This window comes from Lycium barbarum, chromosome 8 (assembly GCF_019175385.1).
Source record: "Lycium barbarum isolate Lr01 chromosome 8, ASM1917538v2, whole genome shotgun sequence".
Taxonomy (NCBI): Eukaryota; Viridiplantae; Streptophyta; class Magnoliopsida; order Solanales; family Solanaceae; genus Lycium; species Lycium barbarum.
The window spans coordinates 20334774-20345885 of NC_083344.1; the positions used below are offsets into that span (position 1 = coordinate 20334774).

At 39.3% G+C, this 11112-nt stretch overlaps 1 non-coding gene across 1 annotated transcript; it reads left to right on the forward strand.

Annotated features, from left to right (window-relative positions):
• The first annotated feature begins 1345 nt into the window (after window positions 1–1345).
• Window positions 1346–1451, forward strand: LOC132608482 (small nucleolar RNA R71). The gene has a single exon (XR_009570400.1). It is a non-coding gene; the product is annotated as a small nucleolar RNA R71 (small nucleolar RNA).
• Window positions 1452–11112: the final 9661 nt, after the last annotated feature.

An 11112-nucleotide genomic window follows, 5' to 3' on the forward strand; every position in this document is an offset into this window, starting at 1 on the left:
AGGATCTCCCTTTTTCTGCACAGTTGTAGTTGAAATGATGGAACTCACGGTGTGAGTCAAACTCACGGTGGCATGCTGCACCATTTTCTTCTTGGTCAGCAATTCCTTCAAATATTTCGCAAAACCCGGCATCTCCTTGACAGCTTCCAAGAAGGAAAAATTCAGAGATAACTGCTTTAGCTGATCATAAAACTTCTCAAACTTAGCATCTTCCTGCTTCTTTACCAACCTCTGAGGAAAGAGAGGTTCAGATTTGAAAAGTTGTGTCAAAGGGCGGAGAGCCCCTTTTACAGCCTGCTTGCTCGTGTTATCAGCTTCCCTAATCATCTCTGGAATATCAGCCACCTTCCTGTCAGTAGGAATCTCATCAGTAATAGTGGGTGCTTCAGATTGCAACCCATTCTCTTCATCTATCTGCTCAAGATCAATCACCTTCTCAGCAGCTCCCTGTATTGTTTTACCACTTCTAGTAGTAATGGCAAACATATTGTTCAAACCGCTTCCCCCATTCTTCGGATTTGGGATGGTGTCACTTGGAAGTCCTCCCATTTTAGGAGGGTGCTGCTCTCTAGAAATATCCCTCATTTGCGACTCAAGCTTTTGAATAGCCACTGTATGAGAACCCACTGTTTCTGTCAGCCCAGATAAAGCCCTTTCAGACTTCGATTGATTTGCTAGAATCTTCTCAAGCATTGCTTCAACTTTTGAACTACCCTGCTCTGATGACTGCCTTTTCGGTGGTATATAAGGATTGGAACTCTTGTTCCCAAAATTGCTGCTGTTGTTGTAGCTCCCTTGGTTTGCACCACCATAGTTATTGTTATAGTTCCCAGAGTTGTTGTAAGCACCTTGACCTTGCTGAGGTCTCCATTGATTCTGATTTTGATAGCCACCTTGGTAATTCTGTCTTTGATAACCCCCTTGAGAGTTATTAACATAATTGGCATCTTCAACCTGCATGGGTGGCCCATCAAGGAATGGACCATCTTGAGCATGGTACATCCCTTTTGGCAAAACTACATCATCCTCACAAACATTTACTTTTTTGATCTGAGATTCATCGAACTTCTTCGTCAGCAAGGAAATATTTGTTGCAAGCTCTGCCAATGTTTGCTGGGTATCCTGATTCTCCTTCACTATATTCTGGAGCATATCACTACCATATGGTACCACATTAGTATTGTTTGAGTGCCAAGCCTGATTGTGAGTTGTCAGCTTGTTAAGTATGGTGGTCACTCGTCGAAAGGTCTTGTTCATAAAACACCCATCAGTTGCATTGTTAGCTACTGACTGTGTCACTGGATCTAACCCTAGGTAGAACTTCTCCATCAATATATTTTCTGGAAAACCGTGATTCGGGCTCTTCTGCAAATACTCTTTGAACCTCTCCCAGGCTTCATATAGTTGTTCCCCCGGTCGCTGCTTGAATTTATATATCTTGTCGCGAATCTCAGCCTTCTTGCTAGGGGGGTATCACTTTGTAAGAAAAACAACTATTATTTCTGCCCATGAAGTAATCGAATTTCGGGGCAGCTTCTCAAACCATGTTCTTGCCTCCCCAGCTAAGGAATATTTGAATAACCTCAACCGAATAGCATCTTGTGGAACATTGTTCTGGATGTGATTAGCACACACATCCACAAAATTTTGCAAATGAAGTTGAGGGTCATTCTCGGTAGAGTTCCGAAAGTATCCCTCAAGTTTTAACAACTGGTATAAAGATGAGTCAATTTTCACTGTAGCAGCTCCAACTCGAGGTTGAACAATAGCAGATGCATAGTCCTCCTCTTGAACAAGTTCAGCAAAAATATTCTCATCATCAGATTCATTCGCCTGATTGTTCAACCGATTCACCTGATTACCAGCACGCTGATTCTGCTGATTTTGATTCATGTTCACCTAGTTTACACAGAGTAGCTAACAAGGTATGATGGAATAAGCAAAAGACTTTAATCAAAGCAAACACTATTTAGTAATTTCAAAACCATATTCCCCGGCAACGGCGCCAAAATTTGATACGCTCAAATTACAACTATTAATGGTATAACGCAGACGTTGTCAAATATTGTAACCCAACGAGGTTGGGGTCGAATCCCACAGGGAATATTGTGTGAAAAGGTTACTAAAGTCGTAGATGCTAGGTTCTAGGTCTAATGTCTTAATCCGATAATTTGTGTAAAAGTTGATTGTTTCTATGGCTAATTGCTAAAATATTGCTTTGGTGGAAATTTATGGTAAAAGAAACTAAGGTTGTGTTCCCGCTAGATAGGGTGTATGATCATGAGTATTGATCTTGATATACCTATAATGGATCATTATATGAATGCACTTAATCTCTATGTGAATCTCTACTATTTCCCAATAAATAAAGATTATATCTTTCTACGATTTTCCCAAATATAAGAAAGTGATAATGACGAACGATTAATCATGCCAAGTAAATTCTTCTTATTCCTAAGTGAATTTATTAAACAAAGTTTAAAGTTTTGAGTTGTTGTGAATTATTCTTACCAACCCTAGTTATTTTTCCAAATAAATTAGGGTTTATGGCTTTAATCAGTGTTTGCAACCATTAATTATGAATGAAGAATGAAGAATAATTAAACCCTAATAATCTATTATTTGCATATCAATCACAAACCCAATCACCAAACACCCATCATTGGGTTCACAACCCTAGTAAGGGAATTTAGCTACTCATGACAAAGAACAAGAAATAAGAAGTTGAAGAATTCATAATTGCTTACTTTGGAATGAAAAAGGAATTGGTAATACTTGAATTGATGTTTGAATCTTCAAAAACTAGAGAGAATTTAATATTCTAAGTCAAGAGACAAAAATATAATGAATGATGTCTATTAAAAACCCTACAATGGCTATTTATAGGTTTTGGAAATACAAAAGTTTCAGATTTGCACTTTGGTCCCGTCATGGAGAAATACGGTCCGTAAATCACTTTACGGACCGTAAAATTGGTTTACGCCCAAGTTGGCTGCTCAGTTGTGTGCAACTTCCCCTTTTGAAATACGAACCGTAAAGTGGTTTACGGTCCGTAAACTGCATGGTCGTATTTCAACATCCAATACTTCGACTTTCTGCCAGATGCTCAACTGGTTAAATACGTGATGGAATACGGACCGTAAACTGAAATACGGTCCGTAAGCCTAGCTCGTAAACCACCATCTTCTTAGCTTGACTTTCTGGTTCTGTTATCCTTAAACACGACCATGGAATACGACCCGTATTGTAGAATACGGACCGTAAACTTCAATTTACGACCTGGTTCTGCACTTCAACTATGATTGTGCCAAATCTGTTCCTTTACCTGAAAAAACACTAAAAACCACGTAAAATCACATAGGCTTGCTTAAAAACAAGTAAAACTTAGAGTAAAAAAGCATCGATTGTGGCGTAAAATCACGCCACATCAACAAGTCCCTCAAATTCAAACATCAACGGCTAAGATTTAGGCTAAACAAAGTGCGAAGGGTTAGATTTGACCCAAGACGAATTGATCAGGCTGGTTCTTTATGAACTAATGAGGATTGAGGAATTCGAATGATTCGAGATGATTTGTACTTTGTTTACCATAAAATGCAGAAAAATAATGAAAAAGAGGAAGGTAATACTGTGTTTGGTTGTCCCTTGGTGGAAATAGGATGAAATTGGGACGGAAAATTTAATGCTTTGCCTAATCCATCCTTACAAGGACTAGCAAAGCCTGCTCCCTTTTGAGTTAATGCCATTTTAGGCATGGATGGCGATAGAGAGAGAAAGGGGAACGTGAGGCGGCGACTAGGGTTTCTTCGAGAAACCCTCGTCTCAACAAATGCGACTGACAAGAGGTCATTTGGCTGTTTGTTACAGAGTTTAGGGAGTCGTTCAGTGTTGGGCGGGTCAATCCTATTGGACTGGGCCTGGTCGATTAAGTGAAAGAAGGCGAAAAGGGCCCGCTAACATATGTATACATGGTATAAATATATACACACTCATATATGTGTATATCCGTTTATACAATATGGATATGGATGGGAAAAACATGATTTTAAATAAATAGCCCGAGTTAAAAATTGCAAACTAATTAACATTTCAATTATGGCCTAAATTTAACCAATTAATCAATTGATTTAAATTAAAAGCAGGGCCAAAATTGTAAAAGGGATTAAAATTGCAAAATTAGCCTAAATTGAACTAAACCATAAAATTGGCTATTTCAAATGCAGCCGCAATTAATCACATGACAAACAGTTTGTAAATATGACCACAATTAAAATTAATTTAAAATTGCACAAGATGCAAATTGATTATGCAGAGATTAAAGTTTTGAGAGGTAAATGATTATTTATTTAATTAATCAAAATCCTTGAATTTAAACGGAGTAAAATACTTGTCAATTTTGACACTTAATAGGCTTGAACAATTAATTGAATAATTGTTTTTTATTAATCGTTTGCTGATTGATTTTTAACAAATACTTTATATTAATAGTAAAATGTTTAACTTATTTTTCTTAATGACTTATATCATATATTTGAAGTTATTTAGCCAAATGATATGGCAAAATATTATTCGAAATAATTTTGTAAAATTGTTTTAATTTTTAAAAATTGATATTTCATTCCGTTTGAAATCCAGGAACTCTGGGTAATTAAAATAGATTGTGGGAGGTCAAATATTAGGTGTCAACAACTTTCCCTTCAATTTTCGGGTATGGCGGGACCATCTTTAAGCAACGAAATTTGACTAACCCTAATTTTTGACTGACCTGTCTCCATGTTACCTCATGTTTTTTTTAATGCAATTTCCTAACATACGGCCGAACCTTAGTCTCCGGGTCTCCTACATAGCTCAGGTTACATGAGAATTCAGGTCACTTGTAGTTCGACTCAAACTAAAGACTATGAGTGATTTGATGGAAAGTACTGAGATCTTTAGTGTTGTGACCAAAATATCTCTGGACGGCTGTTAGATTGTGACCAACTCTCTGATCTTGAGCCCTCCTACATATCCCCGGTTTCTGGGAATCAGGTCAATGTAGTTCAACTCGCTGGAGAAGAGTATATCCCTTATGCGGGACTACTTCGGATTTCCCGGTGTGTATCCGACCGATCATTGTTTTGAATAATGCAAGCAGACAAAATTATGGTTGAGTCTGAGATCCGATGGCTTCCAAATCCTGGCGGGAGAGCTTGACTCTCATGGCACCCTATCTTGACCGGCTGCATAAGAAAAGGTTTCACGTTTGCTCCACAAATGATTGGATCTGGGCTGATCAACCAGCTCCTCGGCGGCTGCTAACCTGCTTCTATCTGCTGAGTAGTATCGTGGTAGGCCTTCTGGCCTTGTTCCGTATTACCACAATTGCATGGTTTACGGAAGTATTTGTTCATCTTTGTGTGGTGCTTTCTCCGGCACTGATTTTTTTTGGACCACATGCAGTCTGTATGTTTTTACTAAAAAGGCCTCTTCTGGCATACATGATCCTGTCGTCATTTATGTTGTTTTGACCACCCGCGACCTGTATGTTTCTTATGGAGGTGCTTGTTTCTTTGATATTTGTTGTGTTTTGACCACCTGCGGTCTGTTTGTATGAAATGGCCTCTTACGGCGATGTGCTTTGTTTGAATTAATGGCCCTCGTGGTGATGTCTTTGTTTGAATGGTCCTTCTGGTAGTGTCTTTGTTTGAATGGATGGCCCTCTTGGCATTATTTTTTTGAATGAATGGATGGCCTTCTTGGCATTGTTCGTTTGAATGAATGGATGGCCCTTTTGGCATTGTTCGTTTGAATGAAAGGATGGCCCTCTTGGCATTGTTCGTTTGAATGAATGGCCCTCTCGGCGTTGTTTGTTTGTGTGAATAGCCCTCTTGGCATTGTCGGTTTGTATAAATGGCCCTCTCGGCAGTGTTTATATGAATGGCCCTCTCGGCAATGTTCGAATGAATGGTCCTCTCGACAATGTTTATATGAATGGCCCCATCGGCAGTGTTTATATGAATGGACCTCTCGGCAGTGTTTGTATGAATGACCCTCTCGGCAGTGATTACATGAATGGCCCTCTTGGTAGTGTTTATAGGAATGGCCCTCTCGACAATGTTTGTATGAATGGCCCTCTCGGCATGCATATGACAGATACGGCCTTTATGGCCAGATTGTCTTTCTTTCGTCCGTAGTGTGGGCAGTGACCTTCGTGGTCAGATATACCCTCTCTATCTTTGTTATGAACCTTTTGGTCGGTTATATCTTTGTCGTTCACTCTTTATGACCCTCTTGGTCAGACATGTCTTTTATTATTCATTCTTTGTGACCCTTTTGGTCAGATTCATTCTTTGCGACCCTCTTGGTCAGATATGTCTTTTTTGGTTCATTATTTGTAACGAACCAACTCGTGGGCCATGACGGGTACCCGGAGCTAGCATACCGAGCACCATCTACCAAACTTATCATCAAACTCAACCTGAGCATACATCATTCCTATCACAAGCTTATCATGAAACGAACCTCAATTACTCCTCAAAATAAACATATATGTACAAGCCCACGAGGCTATAAAATAATATACCTGATATACACTAAGAAAATCATGAGACATCTACTACCCACACATATGTATCTAAAAGCCTCTAACTAGAGTACTGAGATAATAAGGACGGGGCATGACCCCGCCATGCCCCAAATATGTACACAAAAGAATATACCAATAAGCGGAAACTCCGGAGTAGTGGAGTGCTTCTGTATAGCTGCTGATAAAGCTCCTAGGCGTCTGTGTCATCTCCCTGTCTACCTGCGGGTATGAACGCAGTGTCAATAAAAGAAAGAACGTCTGTACAAACAATGTACTGAGTATGTAAGGCATGTATAACAGCATAAGTAAGAAATAAAAGAACATATAATGAAGGAATAAACTATAACTGATTGCCTCTTAAGGAGAAGTCATGCATGCTAACTTTTACTTTAAAACAACATCATAAACATATGCATGTACATAAAGTGCTTATCATCATCAGCCCGCGTCCGGGTTAACCATCTCATGCAGCCCACTAGTGGTGACTGCCCGACCAACTAGGCACGATGTTATCCATAAGCTGCCCACTTACTCCCAGCGTAGTGGTGTCTGCCCTGTCAACAAGGCATGGTATAATCATACACATACATAACATAAAGCATGCATGAGAGCTCAAGTAAAAGCTATAACTCTATCGGAGTGACGTAAGGTCGGTACCCTCCGACTATATTATGGAACAATCGTCATCACTATGTCTCACCTTGAAGGAACTAGTGTCACGAGGTGAGATGGCCAATAATGAATAACATCAAGGAAATTATGAAATAAGATCACTAAGCTCAAAATAGCATCAATTCATAAGCTTTGGAATCTCAAGAAGTAAAATCATCATCATCATCATTATCATAGAACACATCTTGTCTCTCTCTCATAAGGAGCTCTTAAGAAGCTTTAACTTTTCATCTTTTGGGATGTAAGAAGGTCATGGAGATATAGAGAGGAAATCATAATATAGAAGTCATACCTTTGAAAGAAAGGGGACTAGCCTTGACATACCTTTATGACTTCTTAATGACTAATCGTTCTCCTTCCAAGCTCACAACTCTACATTCTAGAGAATTAGTGCTAAATTAGAGCATTTTAAACACGCTTGAGTCTAAACTAAAGAGCCTAAAAGCTAACGAAAATTGGGCAGCATTTCCTTTGTTTCAACAACTTTCTCCAAATACTAAACAACTCCCAAACATCAATAGCAACACCCATAATATCATAATCAATAAACTTCTTCAAGTTAAACATTGTTCAACCCTCATAACTCCTTTTCGAAGTCATTCATGACCATAATTACAACACAATACCATATTCATTTACATATAATACTTCATCAACACCCTTAGTATCATTCATAACAAGATTATTCTCATAGCATATTAAGAATCATGACTCAAGTTAACTTACTACTCAAAATATCATTATTTCCATATTTGAGCTCATATTCTATTTTCTTCTCTCATCCCAGTCGTTCAACCACTCAAATACTTTAATAACATGGAACAAATGTAAAACTCACCTTTGATAATGTAAGGATGAACTTTGGATGAATATACCTCACTGGAGAACAACCCCAACTTCAATACCAAAGGAATTCTTAATTTCTATAAACCCTAGTGAGCCTCCTTGCACTTGATCCTTTTGATTCTTGGTGTTTAATCTTTGATTTCTCTTGGATTTGTGTTAATATGGTGTGTGGAATATTCTAAAGTTCTCAAGAGGTGTGGAGAAGATGAGAAATAAGAAATAAGAACTTGGGTAATCTTTTTATGAAAAAAACCAAAGCTGCCTGATAGGATTTATACGGACACTTATACGGTCCGTATAATTTTATACGGTCCGTATAAGTGATCGTATAATAGCACCAGTGATGACCCTTCATTGTAACTATTATACGGACCGTATAAAGTCCGTATAAGTGACCATATAATAGCACCAGTGATGACCCTTCATTGTAACTATTATACGGACCATTATACGGACCATATAAGTGGTCGTATAACTCACCTTTTCCAAAATTGTTTTCGTCGATTCGTTTGATCTCAAATACTTATGGAGTATTCTTTGCACTTGGTTAAAAATTCACTAACCATCTAAGGATCCCTATAAATCCTTCTCAAGACATTACAAAATAATCGTTAGCTCGATAATTGCTAAATTTTCCCCAGCACAACTTATACTTCGCTTCCTTCAATGAACCTAGTTTCACCGATTCATATAACTTCAAAACCTCATAGCACACACCTTTAAGCTACCAAATACCCTCCTCAAGGTCATATGGACTCCATGTTAACATTAAGCTTACGTTAGTCTATTCATAGCACAACAACATGAAATGGCCGAGGTGTAATATTCTTTCCCCCTTAGGTACATTCGTCCTCGAATGTTAAGTTCTTGCGGATTCTACAAAATTTTTGCCAGAGTTTCCCCTGTAATATGGCACTACCATCATGTCACAGCAACTCAAAATATATTGCCTCACAGGTCTACAACAATAACAACAGAAAGCATGGCCACACACGACCAAGAAAGCATCAAAAGAATCATTACATACCTGAGGACAATGGCGTCTCGTCCTGAGCCTCTTTTGGGGGTGGAAACAAATGTGGATATCTGGACTTCATATCTTCTTCTGCTTCCCAATTCATCTCTTTATTATTATTTCTCCACAGGACCTTAGCTGAAGCTATGTCTTTAGTTTTGAGTTTCCGCACTTGCCTATCTAGTATGACAATGGGTACTTCTTCATAAGCCAACTTCTCGGTAACTTGGACATCATCCACACGCACAATTCTGGAAGGATCCCAACACACTTACGAAGCATCGACACATGAAAATCTGGATGAACTGATTCAAGCTCTGGAGGTAGATCTAGTTCACAAGTCACTTGGCCTACCTTGCGCACAATGTTGTAAGGTCCAATATACTGGGGACTAATCTTACCCTTCTTGCCGAATCTCATTACACCTTTCGTCAGCAACACTTTCAGGAATACCCACTCATTAACTTGGAATTCCAAGTTTCATCGACGGTTGTCAGCATAATATTTTTGACGACTCTGAGCTGTCAACAACCGGTCTCGGATTAGCTTGATCTTCTCTACCGCTTGTTGAATCAATTCTGGACCTATTAGTTGTGTCTCTCCTACTTCAAACCACCCAATCGGCAATCTACACTTTCTTCCGTATAGAGCTTCGTACGGGGCCATTTGGATACTGGAATGATAATTGTTGTTATACGCAAATTCAATAAGTGGCAAATGATCATCCCAATTATCTTCGAAATCTAGTACACATGCCCGCAACATATCTTCCAAGGTATGGATAGTGCGTTCAGCTTGTCCATCCGTCTGCGGTTGAAATGCTGTGCTGAGTCTCACTTGAGTTCCCAAACCTTCTTGGAAGGACTTCCAAAATTTGGCCGTAAATTGGGCCTGTCTATTCGTGATAATGGATACTGGGACACCATGAAGTCACTCTATTTCTTGAAGATACCACTTTGCATAATCTTCTGCTGAGTATGTAGTCCAGACTGGTAGGAAATGAGCGGACTTCGTGAGTCTGTCAACAATCACCCATATGGAGTCATACTTACACCGAGAACGGGGAAAACCTACAATAAAATCCACGTTGATTACTTCCCATTTCGAGATTGGAATTTCTATAGCCTGCAACAACCCTTCTGGCTTTTGATGCTCAATTTTCACTTGTTGACAATTTGGACACTGAGCCACAAACTCTGATATATCCTTCTTCATTCCATCCTACCAATACATTAACTTGAGATCCTGGTACATCTTTGTTGCTCCTGGATGGACAGAATAACGGGAGTAATGAGCTTCTTCCAGAATCTGGCGGCGTAATCCTGCAATATCTGGGACACATAGCCTACTTCGATACCTGAGAATCCCATCTGCAGAAATCTCAAATGGTGACTTTTCCTTCTGGGGAAGTGCATCTCTGTACTGACTCAACTGGGGATCTTCATATTGGCACTTTTTCACTTCCATGTCTAAGGATGAGAAAGCTGGGTTATAAACAGCAACTGCTGCATTGCCCGAGTCCATTAAGCGGACTCCTAGGCTAGCTAGCTGGTGGAGTTCACGAACTAATTATTTCTTTTCCGATTGAACATCACACAGAATTCCCATGGATTTACGGCTAAGTGCATCAGCCACCACATTCGCCTTTCCGGGATGGTATAAGATACTCACATCATAGTCTTTCAATAGCTCCAACCATCGCCTCTGCCGTAGATTTAACTCCTTTTGCTTGAAAATGTACTGGAGACTCTTGTGATCAGTATAAATATCAACTTGAACTCCATACAAATATTACTTCCACATCTTTAGTGCATGAATAACCGCATCTAATTCAATATCACAGGTCGGATAATTCTTCTCATGTTTCCGCAACTGCCTAGAAGCATAGGCAATAACCCTACCGTGCTGCATCAACACATAGCCCAACCCAACACCGAAGGCAGCACAATAAACAACATAGCCTTCCAATCCTTCTGGAAGTGTCAAGACTGGGGCTGAAGTCAATCTATCTTTC